General features: G+C 42.4%; 1 protein-coding gene across 1 annotated transcript in view; it reads right to left on the reverse strand.

The window, feature by feature from the left end:
- The window catches only part of fndc5a (fibronectin type III domain containing 5a), a 91,767-nt gene that overhangs the window by 59,076 nt on the left and 12,684 nt on the right, over positions 1-20,007 (reverse strand). The gene's annotated exons all lie outside the window — the stretch shown is intronic.

The raw sequence follows: 20,007 nt of genomic DNA on the forward strand, positions 1-20,007 counted from the left end.
CTTTAAATCATCTACCTTGTTGCCAATGCTGCGTGCATTCAGGTAGAGTGCCCTTAACCTTGTCTTCTTGACATTATTCTACATTCTAAGCCCAGCTGATGCTTGCCTTTGTTTCGCTTGCCTTCTAATGTCACTTCCTAATTTTCTATCTCCTGTTACCAGCTTTACTCCCTTCCAATTTGAGCTACCCCTCAGGTTCCCATCCCCCTGACAAGATAGTTTAAACACTCCCCAGCAGCACTAGCAAATCTCCCTGCGAGGATATTAGTCCCGCTCCTGTTAAGGTGTAGCCCGTCCAGGTCGTACTTGTCCAGCTTGTACAGGTCCCATCTGTTGCAGAACCAGTCCCAATGCCTCAGAAATCTGATGCCCTCCCTCCTACATCAATTGTCCAGCCACGTGTTCAATCATTCAATCCTATTATGCTCACTAGCACGTGGCACTGGGAGTAATCCTGAGATTACTGCTTTGGAGGTCCTGCTTTTTAATTTCCTTCCTAACTCCCTAAAATCTGCTTTCAGGACCTCATCCCTCTTCATACCTATGTCATTGGTACCAATGTGGACCACAACCTCTGGCTGTTCACCCTCCCCCAGTCGCTCTGTGACATCCTTGACCCTGGTCCCAGGGAGGCAACACACCATCCTGGAGTCATGTTTACTGCTGCAGAAATGCCTGTCTGATCCCTTGAATATAGAATCCCCCATTACTATTGCTCTTCCACTCTTCTTCCTCCCTTCCTGTGCAACTGAGCCATCTGTGGTGCCACGGACTTTGCTCTGGCTGCACCCCACCCCGAGGAACCATCGCTCTCACCAGTATCCAAAATGGAAAACCGATTAGCAAGCAAGATGGACTCAGAGGACTTCTGCACTGCTTGCCTGGCTCTTTTAGACTGCCTGGATGTCAGCCATTCCCTCTCTGCCTGCCTGCTCCTAACCTGCAGTGTGACCACCTCCCTAAATGTGCTATCCACATAGTCCTCTGCCTCGCAGATGCACAACAGTGACTCCAGCCACTGCTCGAGTTCTGAAACCCGGAGCCCAAGCTTCTGCAGCCTGTGACACTTCCTGCAGATGTGTCCGTCGAGGACATGAGGTGCTTCCATGACTTACCGCATACCGCAGGACATACATTCCACTTGGCCGAGCTGACCTGCCATAACGTAACTTTAAAAACTTTTTTATTACAATGAGAAGTAAAATAACTTACCAGTTACTCACTGATCAGCTTCTTCCCCTGTACTGAAGAGAGAGGCAGTTACTGGAGGCTGAACAAAGGTAGAAGAAAGAAAGAAAGAAAGGAGCCCCTTCCTCACGCACCAAACTCCCACTTTGCACTCTGTGCACTCAAATTTATTTCCTTCAATTTATGTTCCCCTCCTTACCAAACTCCTTCAATTACCAAACTCCCTTCTTAACACCCTCTGCCCTCCAGCAGCACTCAATGCAGACAAACAGCATTGAGAGTCCCCTGAATTTATACTCTGAAAATAATGCTAGATCAGCTCTGCTAGAGCTCTGAAACCAGGTTAAGCTAGCTACCTAATTAACTATCTACAGATACTCTCAGAGTGTTAGTATACCCATGTTTAAAACTGCAAGAAACCTAACTTACCTCTTAACTGAAACAGGAATTTCAATTAATTGCTAGATAGAAACAAAACAGAAACTAGTCTTGAGAGATTAACCCTTAAAATTCACTCACTTATCAAACTCCCTTCTTCACTCTCAGCGCAGACCATTCTGGAATTTAAAATGATTATGCTGTTTGTATTCTTTGCCAGTGGCATAACTATGTTTTTCAAAATGAAAATTTCCTAATTTTTTCTTTGTCAGACACTATGGGCTGAATTTCTGATGGTTGGGACAGAGGCAGATGGGGCCCAAAAATACCAGCACCAGCTGGTATGCCGGCTTCCTGACTCTGTTCCTGATGTCAGCCATTTTGGCTGAAGCAAGTTCAGGGCCAACAGGGCTGTCCATCCCCATGAAGTGGGCAGCCAATTAGGCTCTCTGCAAGAGCTTTGTTAAGTCCATTTAAAATCCAGTTGGCCTCCAGTTTCTTGATGCGGTGGGGAGTATTTTAACTGCCTGGAGGTGGCAGGCAGGCGGGCCAGTACCCCAGGCAGGCTTAGAGGCCCACCTTTCCTGCAGGGTACAGACAAAGGCCACCTTGTAGAGGGATTTCCCATCCTCCATGTTGAAGCGCCCTCTCCCTTACTTACCTTCCATTGCAACCTGCTTCTCCTTTCAAGCTGGAAGGTCCCTGATTGGCCCTCCAGTTATGAGAGCCCGCCTGCCACCCTTAATTAGACAGGGAATACGTCTCCATGATAATTCAGGGGCGCCTCTGTAAAAATCCTAAAGAATGATTGTTCCCCCCAGAGCTGGGTTTGGACCCAGAAACTGTCCCTACTCCTGTTTCCTACCTCCTGGAGGGAAAGTCCAGCCCCATTTTGCTGGCAAAAGCTATAAGTAGAAATCAAGAATAGACATGTCCACAGAATTTATTTATAAACTCAATAACTTGCATTTTTTAACTTATGATAAGATTAGACAATAAAATTTGCTGTACCTTTACGTAATAGGTCCCAACACTGATCCCTGGGGAACTCCACTACAAACTTTCTTCCAGCCCGAAAAACATCCAATAACCACTACTCTTTGTTTCCTGTCACCCAGCCAATTTCGTATCCATGTTGCTACCATCCCTTTTATTCCATGAACTACAAGTTTGGCCACAAGTCTATTGTGTGGCACTGTATCAAATGCCTTTTGAAAGTCCATGTACACCATATCAACAGCATTGCCCTCATCAACCCTCTCTGTTCCTCCTCAAAGAACTCCAGCCAGTTAATTAAACGTGATTTTCCCTTAAGAAATCCATGCTGGCTTTCCTTAATTAACTTGCATTTGCCTATGTGGCTATTGATTTTATCCCAAAATATTTTTTCTGGAAGTTTTCCAACCACCGAAGTTAAACTGACTGGCCTGTAGTTGCTGGGCTTATCTTTACACCCTTTTTTGAACAAGGGTGAAATGTTTGCAATTCTCCAGTCCACTGGTACCACCTCCGAGTCTAAGGAAGACTGAAAAATTATGGTCAGTGCCTCTGCAATTTCCTCCCTCACTTCCCTCAGTATCCTTGGATGCATCTCATCTGGTCCTGTTGCTTTATCCACTTTAAGTACAGATAGCTTATCTAATACTTCCTCTTTATTAATTTTAAACCCCTCTAGCGTCTAACTTACCTCCTCTTTCAACATTGTCTGGGTTGCATCTTCTTCCTTGGTAAAGACAGATGCAAAGTATTAATTTAATACCTCAGCTATGCCCTCTCCCTCCATATATAAATCCCCTTTCTGGTCCCTAATCGACCCCACTCCTCTTTTTACCACCCTTTTACTATTTATATGCCTATAGAAAACATTGGGATTTTCTTTAATGCTAGCTGCCAGTCTCTTCTCATGCTCTCTCTTTGCTTCTCTTATTTGCTTTTTTACTTCCCCCTCTGGACCTTCTACATTCAGCCTGGTTCTCAATAGTATTTTCAACCTGGCATCTGTCATAAGCACACTTTTTCTTCTTTATCTTAATCGCTACCTCTTTTGTCATCCAGGGAGCTCTGGATTTGTTTGCCCTACTTTTCCCCTTCAAGGGAACAAACCTTGACTGTGCCCAAACTATCTCCTCTTTGAAGGTAGCCCATTGTTCATCTACTGGTTTTCCTGCCAGTTTTTTACTCCAATTTATTCGCCCCAGCTCCATTCTTACCCCATTGAAGTTGGCCTTCCCCCAGTTAAGTATTCTTACCCTGGATTGCTTTTTGTCCTTTTCCATAGTCAGCCTAAACTATGATAGAATGATCACTATCCCCTAAATGCTCTCCTACTGATACTTGATCCACTTTGCCCAGCTCATTACCAAGAACTAGGTCTGGCAGTGCCTCCTTTCTCGTTGGACTAGCAACATACTGTTGTAGAAAAATTTCCTGAACACACTCTTGCCCCTCACTGCCCTTTACACTACTATTATCCCAGTCTATGTTTGGATAATTAAAGTCCCCCATTATAACTACCCTATAATTTTTGCACCTCTCTGTAATTTCCTTGCAAATTTGTTCCTCCACGTCCTCCCCAATAGCTGGTGGCCTATGGACAACACCGAGCAATGTAACTGCACCTTTTTTGTTCCTTCGCTCGAGCCAAATTGATTCTGTCCTCAACCCCTCCGGGACATCCTTTTTCTCCAGCACTGCAATGCTCTCCTTAATCAAAACCGCCACCCCTCCCCCCTTAGCTCCTAAGGTTATAATAACAGATGATAGAAAATGCCATTAGGGGAGGTAATAGATTTGATTTTTGAGAGTGTGAGTGAGCCATTTTTAATGTAGAAGGGGATTTTAGGCAGCAACAATTTAGTCTATTTTTCTATAACAAGGAAGAAAAATGTAAGGAAAAAATGCACAGTTTTACTGAAACATAGGCTTCCCTATACCTGCTTGCAGGTATATGTTGTACTGTTATAATCAGTTTGTCCAGATATTTATTGGATTCCTTAGTACTGCGCCTTATAAATGGTTGATGTAACCCATTCATGTATTTTAGTTAGCAGCAATATTATATTTATTCTTATGTATCTTTAAGGCTGGAGGGAAAGTGGAACAGACGATACTAGTAATTACTGCCTAAAAAAATCTCTACCATTCACCAAGCGTAAAATCTAGCCCCATGTTTCTAAACAGCATGTCACATTAAAAAATCCCATCCTATCTGTCAAATGTCTTGCTATTTACTATATAATTCCCCCATTCATCATCAAGGTATTAGCAATCAGCCTCAACATCGCCCAGTATGCATTTTTTTCCACTTGTCAGATTGCTATTTTTCTCACTGTAGTATCCTCTGTCAGGTACAAAAGCAGCCTGATGTTGACTATGACGCCCTCCAGCGCAACTACTGGTAGAGCACAGCCATTAACTGACAGGAATCACCTTGAAGGAAGGTGATGCTGGTATTTCCATTTTCTTCTTCTCTGGTGTGCCTATGAGTAATAGATAATAAGGGAGTTTGGCTAAATGGTATGTACTTGAATGCAAGAAACCTAGGGAATAAGCCAGATGTGCTGAGAGCACCGACTGGCACATGGGAATATGATATCATAGCTATTATATTATAACTGAACGAAGGGCCGGAATGGCAGCTAAACATTCCTGGTTACTGAGTTTTCAGACGAGATAGACAGGGGGATAAAAAAGGAGGGGATCACAATTTTGATTAAATAAATAATTCTAGCTGTGAGGAGGGGTGATATGATAAAAGGATCATCAAATGAGGCCATGTGGGTTGAACTTAAGAGCAAAGGAGAGGTAATCACACTACAGGGAGTGTACTGTAGTCACCCAAACAGTCAGAAGATGGTAGAAGAGCAAATACAGAAGCAAATTTCTGAGAAGTGCAAAAACAGTAGAGCAGTAATAGTGGGGGATTTCAATTACGCTAATATTAACTGGGATAGAATTAGTGTGAAAGGCACAGAGGGAGCAAAATTCTTAAAATATATTCAGGAGAACTATTTTAGCCAGTACGTAGCAAGCCCAACAAGAGAAGGGGTGGTTCTGAACTTAGGCTTAGAGAATGACACTGGGCAGGTGGAAGGAGTATCAGTTTAGGAGTACTTGGTGGAAACGGTAATAATTTAGTTAAATTTAGGGTAGTAATGGAAAAGGACAAAGACAGACCAGGAATAAAAGTTCTCAACTGGGGAAAAGCTGATTTTACTAAGCTGAGGTGTGGAGCTGAATTCTACTAGCCCTCTGACATCGGGACTCCGCTGTTCACAACAGTCAAAGGTACAGGCCGTACCTGACCAGCTCATGCTTGCAAAACTCAAAACGCAGTGTCTAACATTAGATGTGATTCTGTAGTTGGACAACATTTGCTAAATTATCCTCAGTGTGCTAAGAATTACGCTGACAACCAATTTAAGATTGTCAGTAGGGCTCACAGTGTGGTGCAATTGCGCGTACTGGAATCTACATATATTAATACACAGGGCCTTGTTCTTTGCAGACAGAAAGAACATGCACACACATTGCGCCTGTATCAGCTAAACAAAATAACTGACAGCCATTCACTGGTTCATTCCTCAGGGCAATACCTTGACCAATCAGAGTCAAGTTACCTGGTTTAAATTTCAAATAAAACTTGACAGTTAACTGTCAGTCACCATAAACTGGTGCATTCTCCATGGCAATGCCTCTACCAATCAGAGTTCACTTGCCAACCAATCAACACTCTCTTTTCGTACAGTACAAAGTTGTTGATTTCCTTTACATTGGTATTCTTGTGGATTGTCCTGATGAGTGCAAGATGAAAAGCTTTAACAACATGTCTCTATTTTCAGCAATATCATTTATTATGGATTATTCTAGCCACAGTGTAACATACTAGGGAAGGGAAAAAGGAGAAGTAGGGTTCCAGTTCCTGTCTGCAATCGAATGATCCCTGCTGAAAATGTCTTTAAACAAATGTATGTGTGTGAATAAGTTTTTGTGTTTGTGTGAGCATTTGTATATGCACAAGATTACGATGCAATCAATGTTATCTGTGAAGCCTTTCATGGTTGAATAAACTGAAGATGCTCATTGTTTAGGCTCCTACATGAAGAATGGTGACCTGATGGTAGAGCTGAAGGCTACTGTACTTCAGCAAGAATCGTCAGCTTTAGCAACAGAGGGGAAAAGGAAACTGAACAAAGTGTTACAGACTTGGAGCATTTGCCCCAATTTTCATCAATGGAAACAATATGCAATTCTAGGTCAGATATAATTTAGCCAGAATGCATTCTCCTGATAAAATATCTGAGTTCAGCCTCATTTGCAGCACCCTCCATATTATTTAGCCATCTTACTTTGTGACTATTATCACCTACGCTATAACATCAGTCATTTGGCGAGTTGGACGTATATTGTTATGGGTGAAAGACCATTGCTTTCATCTGTTCTTGCTACTGTATGAATTTCAACACCATACTATTACAAGTTTTCCCATAGTTAGGTGATGATAGGCAAGAGGTTCTCATCTATGACTGGAATTATACTATGAAAGGTAAGTGTTTTTTAAGAACTATTTGCCGGTCTGGGTTGGGGAAAAAGGATGGATTTTAGTAGTCTATGAAGGGTTTGTCTAGTTTATGTTTTAATTATAGATTTTAGCTGATTGGTCAGTGAAAGAGCATTTGATTCCAACCCACTGGAGGCAAGGAAGCAATCTTCGGTTTCTTAATGTTTCTAGCCAGTAGTACCAATGAGAATAGCATGAACAGGACTCAGAAAATTAGATGAGTTGATCATAGCTTTTTTTTTTACCTGAATCTTAACTCCAATGATTTTCTGGTGATTTTGTCACATCAAAGCTGTCAGGAGACTATGGCAGAATCCACTATTGACCATAATCAGGGAGTTCATTGTTAAATCTGGATATACTAACCTGCACATGGTAATGAATAGAGAAACAGGCTTTGGTTCATGAACTCAGTCTCCTAATGGAAGCTGCCATCAAGCTGTGAACAGCAGAGTAAGTGTTGTTGGAGGGGGTGGGGAGTCGGGTGGTGAGTTTGAACTGTTACACAGCATTAACTGTTTTTTTTTTTGCTTGTTAACAGGGAATGTGCAAATATATTCAGGATTTACTTGATTGTTCGGGGAATTAATTTCACACAATTGAAGGTGGTGTAAAAGTACCGGAGGCAACCGACAGAGTTCAAGAGGTGAGCAGAGCATAATCTAAGCTATGGAGCTATTCAAAGAGGAATCCTTCAGTGAACATAACACCACCTTTGTAATAATAAGTGTTTGGAGGAAGCGAAGCAGCTATAGAAGTAGGGGTATCCGCCTTGAGGTTTGAGGCCTTAGGGAAGGAACTTTCAGTCTGTGTAATTACCTGAGGGAAGGTGAGTATTGGGTGTGACAGTATCTTTGCCTAATATTTAGCTTGATATTGGTTTCTTTAATTCTGTCACAATTCACGTGTTGGTGAGGGTTGTGGGGGGTGTGGGGGAGTGGGCGAGGTAAAACTAACTTGAACATTTTTCTATGATTGCAGCTCAGCTGATTACAGCTTGTTGTTGTAATCTGCAGGTTCACTGGGAAAACAAGACTGGAATTTAATGTTGGGCGGGAGGCCCCGCCCACCGGCCTAAAAGTCAGTGCGAGTCTGCCTCCACCAGGCCTGGGGAGCCACACGGGATTTTACTCTCCCCAGGCCCTTAATTGGACTTGGGCGGGACTTCCACCTCCTTGAGGCAGGATGTCCCACCTCCGAGAGCTGCTGGCCAATCAGCGGGCTGGCAGCTGTTATTCCCAGCATCGCCACTGCGAGCGGTGGCCACTGCTGGGACTGCACCCAGAATCGGCAGCAAGAGGGGCAATGGCCCCGGAAGAAAGGTAAGTTTTTGGGGCCACACCAGAGACAATCGGCCGGGCCCTGGTGAGGCAAGAGGGGGTCATTTGGTGAGGTGGGTCTTTATTTTATTGGGGGTGGTTGGGGCTTCAGGGTGGCCCTCCATGGGGCAAAGGGTGCCCGATCAGAAGGGCACCCCAGCCTGCAAGGAGGCCGCCAGATTTCTGGGGCCTGAAGTGCCTGCCAGCCTCTGGTAAAATACCAGTGGTGGTGGGAGAAAGCCCTTTCGTGACAGTTAATTGGCCACTTAAGGGCCTTGATTGGCCTGGGGCAGGCAGGTCGTTTCTCGCTGCCGCTGCCTCTGATAAAATTGCAGCGGGGCAGGAAGGCATCGGGAATGGCCCCCCGCTGCCTCCCACTCAATTTTACACCACCCCTCCCCACCCCACCCCGCCAAGAGCCTGCTCCTGAAGGGGGATCTAAAATTCCAGCCCAAGTGTCTGAGGGAGATGGGCCAAATCACTTAATTTAAATACAAATATGATTTGTTCAAATATGTTTGATTAGAAACCACTTTTGAGCTTAGAAGACAGTTATTTCCATTGTTGAAGCCCTACTCACTATTTCAATGTTATTTATCAGCCTGCACTTTTCAAATTAGTTATCCTGGTTTGGAGCATCTGGCTAAAAGGGAATTAGACCAGCCAGGCAACATCTGTAGTTGATGAGGGAAGGATTTGAGAGTTTCTATGTAAATAAAGTAATTATAGCATCATCTTAGCGACAAGTGTTTATCTTTTTCCAATATTACAGGTCATTAGTAAGGTTCAACGATTACTGTAAAATAGATGTTTTCTTATTGCTGTTATTCTATTACTATTTAAAAACTTTGTTTGGCTGTTAAAACCTAAAATAGTGTTATTTGGTCACCTTCCCAAGACAAGGAAGATCAAATGATGACATTGGATCAAGATAGTAGCTGAAGTAATCTAAAAAAGGGGTTATGTTTGTTATCCTGGGAATGCTTTGATATTTTACCTAGGTGTGAGGCTAAATAACTCACTCTCCAGGACATAGGGAATTAAAAGGGGAGAAATTAATTCATGTAGCGCTGCTTCACATATTACATTGATTCCCTGGGGGCAGGCAGCACTCTGGGCAGCTATCTGCACGGCTTGTACTACTTTCTTCAATGATATCAATTAAGAAGACTGAATGGGGTTCACTGGTAGCTGCCCATCGAACTGTCTGCCCCTGGGGGATTGACATAGAACTGCATAGTGCTGCTTTGCAAATAAATTTCTCCCCCTGGGACTTATCTACAGAGTAGTCTGAAACACAAAAGCTGTAGAGACTAATGGTAAATTAGCAGTAGGTCAATAGTTAGAGGATGGATGGATTAAGGGTGGATGATTAGAGCAGGGTTTGATAATAATTATGAAGATTTTAAGGGGAGATGGATGGTGCCTTTGGAAATGCAACCATTAAGAATTTCAATTACCATAGGAGCCAAGAAGTGCAGTTGATGATCAGAAGTGGAGTCAGAATGGAGTCAGAGGACAGGATTGGTTTCATGCAAGAGATAAGTTTGGAAAGGATAAGGGGATAGATACTAGAGAAACTGCAAAGTGACGCTGATTGAGGGTTGGATGACTGGGAGATGCTCGAGCAGCGGATAAGATGAAGAGGAGGGAGCAGCGGAGACAGCTGCACTTTATTTTAGAGATGCAGAAATTCTTGAGCTCCTTGTAATTGTTGTTTTAATATTTCTGAAATATCTGTTCCCTTTCATTTATGCGCCACTTTACTGGATAAATTCAGGTGAATGGTGCTCGTGAAACTATGCTGACAAACATGGCTGAACTCCTTTGGATATCCACATAAGGCAGTGAAAGCTAACAGTCATCTGGTTGATAAGCCACTGTAAGGTGGAAGTCGGTTATCTTACACTGACATATATGTATCTTACTGATGATTATCTTAATTGACTATCACATATATGACAGTTTTAAAAAATTCATTCATGGGATGTGGACGTCGCTGGCTAGGACAGCATTTATTGCCCATCCCTAATTTCCCTTGAGAAGGTGGTGGTGAGCTGCCTTCTTGAACCGCTGCAGTCCATGTGGGGTAGGTACACCCACAGTGCTGTTAGGAAGGGAGTTCCAGGATTTTGACCCAACGGTGAAGGAACGGTGATATAGTTCCAAGTCAGGATGGTGTGTGGCTTAGAGGGGAATTGCAGGTGGTGGTGTTCCCATTCATTTGCTGCCCTTGGTGTCGAGCTTCTTGAGTGTTGTTGGAGCTGCACCCATCCAGGCAAGTGGAGAGTATTCCATCACACTCTTGACTTGTGCCTTGTAGATGGTGGACAGGCTTTAGGGAGTCAGGAGGTGAGTTATTCGCCACAGGATTTCAAGCCTCTGACCTGCTCTTGTAGCCACGGTATTTTATGGCTACTCCAGGTCAGTTTCTGGTCAATGTTAAGCCCCCAGGATGTTAATAATGGGGGATTCAGTGATTGTAATGCCATTGAATGTCAAGGAGAGATGGTTAGATTCCCTCCACCCTATCAGAGAAGCAAGATGTCTGGCCTTTGACATGTTGCTGTGCAGCACCCTCCCAGTGGTAGCACTGAATTCAACTTAGTTGCATGACCCCTCTCTTTCACATGTCCATTCACTCTTTAAATGGTCATTGCCTGGCACTTGTGTGGTGCGGATGTTACTTGCTACTTATCAGCCCAAGCCTGGATATTGTCCAGGTCTTGCTGCATTTCTACACGGACTGCTTCAGTATCTGAGGAGTCGCGAATGGTACTGAACATTGTGCAATCATCAGCGAACATCCCCAATTCTGACTCTATGATTGAAGGAAGGTCATTGATGAAGCAGCTGAAGATGGTTCATAGAGAATGTAAGACATTACATTCCCTCTTGCTGTTTGGGTCACATTGGTATAGCACTTTGGACACTGCAAACAGGTCCTAGGGATGATGGTGTGGGCGTTGACAAGGTCTGCCACCTACCAGCAGACCTTCCCATTATTTGAGGAAAACAGGATCTCTCTGTATGCCCTCATGCCCCTCCACCCTATCAGAGAAGCAAGATGTCTGGCCTTTGACATGTTGATATGCAGCACCCTCCCAGTGGTAGCACTGAATTCAACTTAGTTGCATCACCCCTCTCTTTAACATGTCCATTCACTCTTTAAATGCATAGTGTGCCCACTAGAAATCCCACCCTCAAATTGTGTGGGCTGTCGGTAATCGCTGGAAATATGTGGGCAGCCTGGTAACAAAATGCAACTGTGGCCCAATCATCAAACTGTTGGAGGCCTCAGATTGATGTTATTAGGCAGATGGCCCAATTGTCACATTCACCACTTGCCCAAAAACTGCCTGCAGTTAAAATCGGCCCACTATGTTCAATTTTGGTCACCTCACAAGGTGGGCAACGTAGAGGTCCTCAGAAAGGTTCAGAGTAGGGCTTGATTGATAAGATCATTACTTAACAAAATAGGCTTAAAGAGTTATTGCTTTTTACTCTAGAAAATGGTAGCTTTAGAAGAGATTTAATTGAAGTCTTTAAAATAATGAAAGGGTTAGATTAGGTCCATGTGAATAAAGTATGAGAGTTAGATAGATTGGGAAGGACTAGGAGATGTGCATAAATGAAGTAATTAACTGGATTCGATGTCAGGAGGCTTTCCTTGGAACACGTTTCTGACTCATGCAGGGTACTGAATATCGCAGCATACAAAAGATAGGTGGGACATTGGGTGATGTGTCACTCGGTTACCGTGGTCTCTAGAAATTTGTTTGATGACCTTCGGGGGTTGGAGAGGAATTTCCAAATATTTTTTTCTTGACTTGGCCCAAGGTTTTTGTTTCCTCTGTTTTTTTTGTGCCTCTCTCAAAACATTGTATGGCTGATGGATGGGCATGATGCTCGTCTTGTAAATCTGCATCATGGCATCACATACTCAATGGACCAGCTGGTCTTTTCCTGTCATTTTTGTATGCTTGTATGTTCGGTTCATTTGGGGAAGTAAACTCATTCCTGTATGGTTCATGCACCTGTAGGTTTGTAAAGATCCCAAGTGAACATTTATAGTCAGGTAAAATTTACTTCTAAACATTGTGTGAGCAACAGAATAAAAGAACAAATATATTATGGGAGCCTACTGGATTAAATAGTTTACTGGCTGGATTAAAAACGCCAAGGTTCAGGTTGAGTTCAGTTTCCAGGATTTGAACATCTTTGCCTCAGTTGGGTGCATCCCATCAGTTCCTCATTGGGATACCATATGATAGTCTGGCAAAACATTCTGTCTTGGCAAACATGAAGAATTATGAACCTGGCTCCTTCTAACAGGATTTACACACATGTTAAACACAGACTTTCAACAGACTGAGAAAGCCTGAAGGCTTTTGTTGACTTGGAGGTGTTTCACTCCAAATATAAATAATAAAGGAAGAGTGTTAGCGCGCTCAGTAAGCATTGATGACATGTTTTATGAGGGACTCTACTGATTTCAGGCTGCAGACTTGGGCTGCTTGGTGACTATATTATTTTCTCTGTACAACATCTTAAAATAGTAAAAAGTAAGAAAAAAACTCAGTTATTTTGATAAAAACAAAAACTGTTTGAAAATCCTTATGAATTCATGGTTAGCTGTACCAGCTTAGTTCAGTGATAGCGCTCTGAATCAGCAGGTCATGGGTTCAAGATGCACTTTAGGGACATGAGCACATTATCCACGCTGACATCTCAGTGCAGGACTGACAGAGTGCTGCATTATCAGAGGTGGCACCTTTCGGATACAATGTTAAACCAAGGCCCCATCTGCCTGTTCAGGTGAATGTAAAAGATCCTATAGTACTATTTGAAGAAGAGCAGGGGAATTCTCCTAGTGTTATGGCCAGTATTTATCCCTTAACAAATACCACCAAGATAGATTAACTGGTCGTATTTTATTGCTGTTTGTAGGAACTTGCTGTGAGAAAATTGGTTGCCATATTTGCCTACATGACTGTGACGAACACTTCAAATGTAATTCATTGGCTGTGAAACATTTTCGGACCTCTTGACAATATGGGCGGTACAGTGGCGCAGTGGTTAGCATCGCAGCCTCACAGCTCCCAGGACCCGGGTTCGATTCTGGGTACTGCCTGTGCGGAGTTTGCAAGTTCTCCCTGTGACCGCGTGGGTTTTCGCTGAGTACTCTGGTTTCCTCCCACGGTCAAAGACTTGCGGGTTGATAGGTAAATTGGCCATTGTAAATTGCCCCTAGTGTAGGTAGGTGGTAGGGAATATGGGATTACTGCAGGGTTAGTATAAATGGGTGGTTGTTGGTCGGTACAGACTCGGTGGGCCGAAGCGTCTGTTTCAGTGCTGTATCTCTAAATAAAAAATAAATAGATATCAAATGCACTATAAAAATGGAAGTTCTTTCTTTCCTGAAACTTTACTTGGTAGGGCTCGTGGAGGAATTTTACAGGTTTGGCCTAAGCTTGCTTTAAAAGGCTTACTTTCTTTATATCAATTCCCTCAGGAGATAACAGCGATGATTCCATAACCCCACATTCTACTAACGAACGGCGCTCACAGAGATTGTGGGTCGGAGATAAGTTTAAAACACCTAGGCATCAGAGAATTGGGGCTACAGCTTCATTTCTGACCTCTGCTCCTGTAAATACTACCTTTGTTAAATATAAGAATAAAAACAGTTATGGGCAAAGTTTATTGAATATAAGAAAATAAAGGAAGCTGAAAACATGGTTCAGGTGTGCAATGATTCCTGAGTAATAAATGGGCTGAAACACAAGTAGAGATGTTGAAAGGAGATTTAGATTGCGTAAGCAAATTAGGGAGGAGGGAATGTTGATTTGTAAGTTAATAGATAAATATGTCATGCTTCAGAGAAATGGAAATTTATGGAACAGTAAATTGTGGAGACTTGGAAGAATGCCAATACTTGTGGGAGGAGAATGAAAGAAATGTTAAGGAAGAAATTATATAATGAGACAGCATTAATGAACCTGGAATGGACTTTGAGTGACATCAGGAAAATGAGAACACAAATCACTAAAATTAGCAATGCAGTTTGATATTATCTTGGCTAGACCAGACCTGGCATACTGTGAATAGTTCTGGTCTCCATGTTATAGAAAAGTAATAGAGACACTGGTGAAGGTCCAAAAAAGATTTACAAGGATTATATCAGAATTGGAAGATTATATCAGAATTGGAAGGTTATATCAGAATTGGAAGGTTATATCTATCAGGAAAGACTATTCAGGCTAGGGCTCTTTTCTCTAGAGAAGGGAAAGCTGAGGGGTGACCTGATACAGGTCTTTAAAATTATGAAAGGGTTTGATAGGGTAGATGTAGAAAAGATGTTTCCACTTGTGGGAGTCCAAAACTAGGGAGGCTTCATGGGGCTGGGGAGAGGGGGGAGGGGTAGTCCCATCTGGTGGCTCCATGGCTCAGGGACAGGGCCCCTGGTAACAAAGGCCACCACCATGGCCTGGACACCACGGAGGTTACCCCTCCGATTGCCAGGGCCTGCCTTCCTGGTGCCGGCAGAGAGAAAACCTTACCGATTTTCCTTTGAAGGCGCCTCAAAATGGAGGTGTCCTCTTGTTCTCCTTGCAGACTCCACAGCAGCCACCTCTCTTGGTGCTGCTGCTGAGGCTGTAGAACTGCCAGCCATCTGATTGGGCCGCAGCAATGCAGAACCAGCCCGCCATCCTTAATTGGACTTTACCCCCGTCAGTAAAATCCAAGCCAATAACTCTGTTTCTCTCTATAGGTGTTGCCTGACCTACTGAGCTTTTCCAACATTTTCTGATTTGACTTTAGATTTCCAGCATCTGCAGTATTTTGCTTTCTATTGCAGTTGTTAAATATATAGGCATCGTGAGGCACTCAAACCCCTTTTGAACATACTCTTTCTCTCTCAGTGCTTTTATATTGGTCTCAATCGAGTGTTTGTGTTGCCAGTTCCCAAAACTTTGGTCTTGTAAACCTGCTGGTCTCACAAAGGCTGGGGTTCAGAATAGGATTACCTATTCTAGTTGGAGGCATTCCTGGAAGTTTGCTCATACGACATCTGATCATAAGTGATCAGATCATGTGACATTTGTTCACATGACTTCTACAAATGTTAGTGTATTTTCTTAGAAAGATTGGGACTTCTGTAGTTGAGTACTTTTGTTTGTGGTTTTGCTCCTGCAGCTACTGTGCGACAAGACCCAAGAACTAGGAGACCACCTGTGAGTGGATGAATAGGGGAAACTGAAGAGCACCCACATTTTAGTGAGTCTCCCACCCACCCATGCAATGCTGAAACCTGTGATTCCTGCACCCTCCCAATTCCCGACTGTCCAGCCTCCTCCACTTGACCACTGCTCTTTGTGGGTGACATCATTGAGCAGGAGGCTTCGCTAACAGCAGCCGATGATGTCACTAGGTTGGGGGGGGTGGGGGGGGGGAGGGCAGAGAATACTGCAGAGGGAAATTAATCAGGGGAAGCGGTCCTGAATCCGGGAAACTTCCATTTATTTCAGGAGCGTTGGGAACCTTGGTCCATGCCATCCTTAATGAATCCAGAAGATTTACACTGGCATTGCTAACTGGTTCTGCTAACAGCCTCATTATTATTTATTATATATACATTAATATACTACAACAACAACTTATATTTATATCGTGCCTTTAACATAAGAAAATATCCCAAGGTGCTTCACAAAATATGACATCGAACCACATAGAGTATTCAGTCAGATGACCAAATGTTTTGTCAAAGAGATAGGTTTTAAAGACTGTCTTAAAGGAGGAAAGCGAGGTAGAGAGGTTTCGGGAGAGTATTCCAGAGCTTATGGCCTAGGCAACTGAAGGCTGGCCCAATGGTGGAGTGATTAAAATCAGGGATTCTTAAGAGGCCAGAATTAGAGGAATGCAGCTATCTCGGAGGGTAAATGACTCTCTATGACTATAAATGTAGATTGTTTCTCATCTGAAAGAGAAAAAATAGACATTTGCCTCTTTACATATGCATTAGAAGTTCTAGGAGAATAGTACTCAGAAATAGAGACCACTGCTGGCCTTTGTGTATCTCTCACCCAGCTTCATTTTGTTTTGAAATAGCTCTGGATCAAGGCCCATTTACAGGCCATAAACCAACATTCACGTGTAGAAGACAACGCAATGCTGCCTTTGACTGGCAATGTGTGATTAAATTTAAATGACAGACAGCAGCTTGTAAGCTCCACAAAAAGTGGGAATCTGGAGAGGTCTCCTACTTAATATTACAGAGTGTCTGTTACTGATGGGAGTACCATACTCCTGTCAATGAGGGCAGCTCTTAAATGTAAAAATGTCCAACTGGGACACAAACCAGAACCCTGAAAGATTTACAAGGAATGTACAAAGAATCTTGAAATATGAGACCTGCATTTCACTTCCAATCCTTGTGCCAGGTCTGCAGGCTCTGCTCAATCCCTACATGCACCATCATCAGGAGAGAAAAGGAGATGGAATTCTGATTTGAACACATTAGAAGTTTGTTAGGGAAAGAGAGGGAACTAATCACAATTGGTTTTAGTTAGCCCAAATGTAAGCTGAAGGCAATGAGTGTCTGTGATACAGAAATAAATTCATGAAGCTTGTGCAGGGGTAACTGATATACAAGGACTTGTACTTACATTTCACAAGCGCCTAATCAGACAAAACTTGACACGAAGCCAGATAATGAGATATTAAGACAGATGACCAAAAATTTGGTCAATGAGGTAGGTTTTCAGGTACAATTTAAAGGAGAACAGAGAAATGTCTTTTTTTTTTTTTACAATTTTCTTGAGATTCTTTAAACTTTCTTTAAAAATCTTATTGAAATTCTGCAAAGGAAGGGAAACCTTAACAATGTCTGGCTTCCTATGATTGAAGCTTACTTCCCTACAGCTCCTGCAAGAGCTCCTGGATGGCCTCCCATGTTCTGCCCTCCGTAAATTTGAAATTATCTAAAACTCTGCTGCCCATGTCCTAACTCGTACCAAAGTCCTGTTCGCCCATCACCCAGATGCTTGCTGACCTACATTGGATCCCAGTTAAGCAACAACTCAATTTTAAAATTCATCCTAGTCTTCAAATCCCTCCATGGCCTCACTCTTTCCTATCTCTGTAATCTCCTCCTGCCTCAGAATCCTCCGAGATATCTGCGCTGATCTAATTCTGGCCTCTTGAGGATCTCCGATTTTAATCATTCCACCTTTGGTGGCAGTGCCTTCTGTTGCCTAGGCCCTAAGCTCCCTCCCTAAACTCTTTGCCTCTCTAATATAAAAGCAAAACACTGCAGATGTAATACCTCATTTACCAATTAGGCACACTACAGCCTGCCGGACTGAAAATTGAGTTCAATAATTTCAGCGCATGACGGGGCCCCCCCTTTTTATTTTTTAGTTATTTTTTCTTTTTTCTTTTTATGTGTTTATTTTATTTTAGTTTGTCTAGTTTGTTTCTACTGTGCCTACGCACTGTTTTTTTCATGTTTGTGCTTGGGGCCAGGCCGTTCAGTTTTCTGTCAATTAACACACTCTCTGTACTAATGCTTTGTCTTTCACCACACCATTAACATTCGGTTGCCTTTGCTCCATGACCTTCTGGTCAGTTATTTTCTGTGACCTTATCCTATCAACACCTCTTTTGTTATCTCTTGCCCCACCCCCACTTTACTTGCTTAAAACCTATTACATTTCCAGCCTCTGCGAGTTCTGATGAAGGGTCACTGACCTGAAACGTTAACTCTGCTTCTCTCTCCACAGATGCTGCCAGACCTGCTGAGTATTTCCGGCATTTCTTGTTTTTATTTCTTTGCCTCTCTATCTCTCTTTCCTCCTTTAACAGGCTTCTTAAACCCACCTCTTTGACCAAGCTTTTGGTTATCTGCTTCAATATCTCTTTATGTGGTTTGGTGTCAAACTTTGTTTGATAACGCTCCTATGAAGCGCCTTGGTACGTTGCATTATGTTATAGGTGCTATATAAATACAAATTGTTATTGTTGTTGTAGCTGATCCTGGACTACACTGATTAGTGCCGAATTACGTTCATACTACCTTGTTTTCGCAGCTGGAGGACGACGTGCAATGATAAGCAGTTTACAAAGGGAGAAAACCAATTTAAATAAAACAAAAGCCTCTGCATTGCTTCGTATACAAGAAGTTAATACTACTTGATTCAGCAAAATGTCTGAAGCTAAAACTGCAAAATACTATGAACTCCAGCCAAATAAATTAACAGTGTTTCAATGCAATTGCTACTTTCAGAAATTTAACCTGTTTCCTAAACTCACAGGTTGCAATTAAAATTGGTTTTCAATTTCAATTAAAGATGATAAAAGAACACAAGTTCAAAGAAGTGATCAAAGATGTGAACTGGCACGTATAAATCAGGAAGTACTGTGCACAGGAAATAAGATAAATTATATCTATCAATGGACTTTTTCACACTTGGAATTACCTTATTGAACAGATTATCACCTGAAGCAATGAATGCTGATTCAGTCGAAACAGTTATGGAAAAATCAATACCACATTTGGATCCACAATTTAATGTGGGCATTGATTGTATACATACCCAATATTATAAGAATTTTTTTTATTACTACCCTGGATATTTTAATAGTTACAGATAAGCCTTGCTGTGAGTACATATTCCCTGGGCAGTTTGCCTCAGCTCTACAGTTAAATATTAAGATTCATTTTCCAACCAATCTAAAGAAAAAGGAAATACTTGCATTTATATAGCGCCTTTCACGACCACTGGACATCTCAGGGCACTTTACAGCCAATGAAGTACTTTTGAAGTGTAGTCACTGTTGTAATGTAGGAAACGCAGCAGCCAAATTGCACACAGCAAGCTCTCATAAACAGCAATGTGATAATGACCAGATAATCTGTTTTTGTGATGTTGACTGAGGAATAAATATTGGCCAGAACACCGGGGATAACTCCCCAGTTTAAATTTATATAATTTTCAAAGCATGGGAACATTTTTTCCTTCTCCAGAATGAGCTCAAGCTGGCCAAGATTGACAACTGTTGATAAGGAGTAGATGCACAGCCACCCTTTCGATGTTTATTGGATTGTGTAAGGCGCACTATTTAAGCCAAAAAAGGTAATTGTTTTTGTAGCGCTGAAATGCACAGTCTTGTACTGTGGTGCTGTAGTTTGGGTTTTTTTTTGTGTGCATTGTCTGGCAGGAGTATGTCAGGAACCAGAAAAATTATCTAAGGTTCTTGATTTACTCTTGATAATGATAGAGGTTATCACCTCATCTGGACTATGCAAATGAACTGGCTTCAGCTGGATATGTACTTTTTTGTGAAAAAGTTTTTCTTAAAGCACACAGTTGATTTAAAGCTGAACAGTCAGATATGTGTGGATTCATATTTAAGTCCATTGCACAGAATAAGAATCGGTTGTAGGATGGGTTGTATGGGACCATCAGAAAATCAATACCTCAATGCTAAAATTCCCTTGTGGCTGAACTCATAATTTCATTTTCTAAAATGAATAAAAAATAAAATGCAATAGCGGAA

Source organism: Heterodontus francisci, chromosome 31, assembly GCF_036365525.1.
Source record: "Heterodontus francisci isolate sHetFra1 chromosome 31, sHetFra1.hap1, whole genome shotgun sequence".
Taxonomy (NCBI): domain Eukaryota; kingdom Metazoa; phylum Chordata; class Chondrichthyes; order Heterodontiformes; family Heterodontidae; genus Heterodontus; species Heterodontus francisci.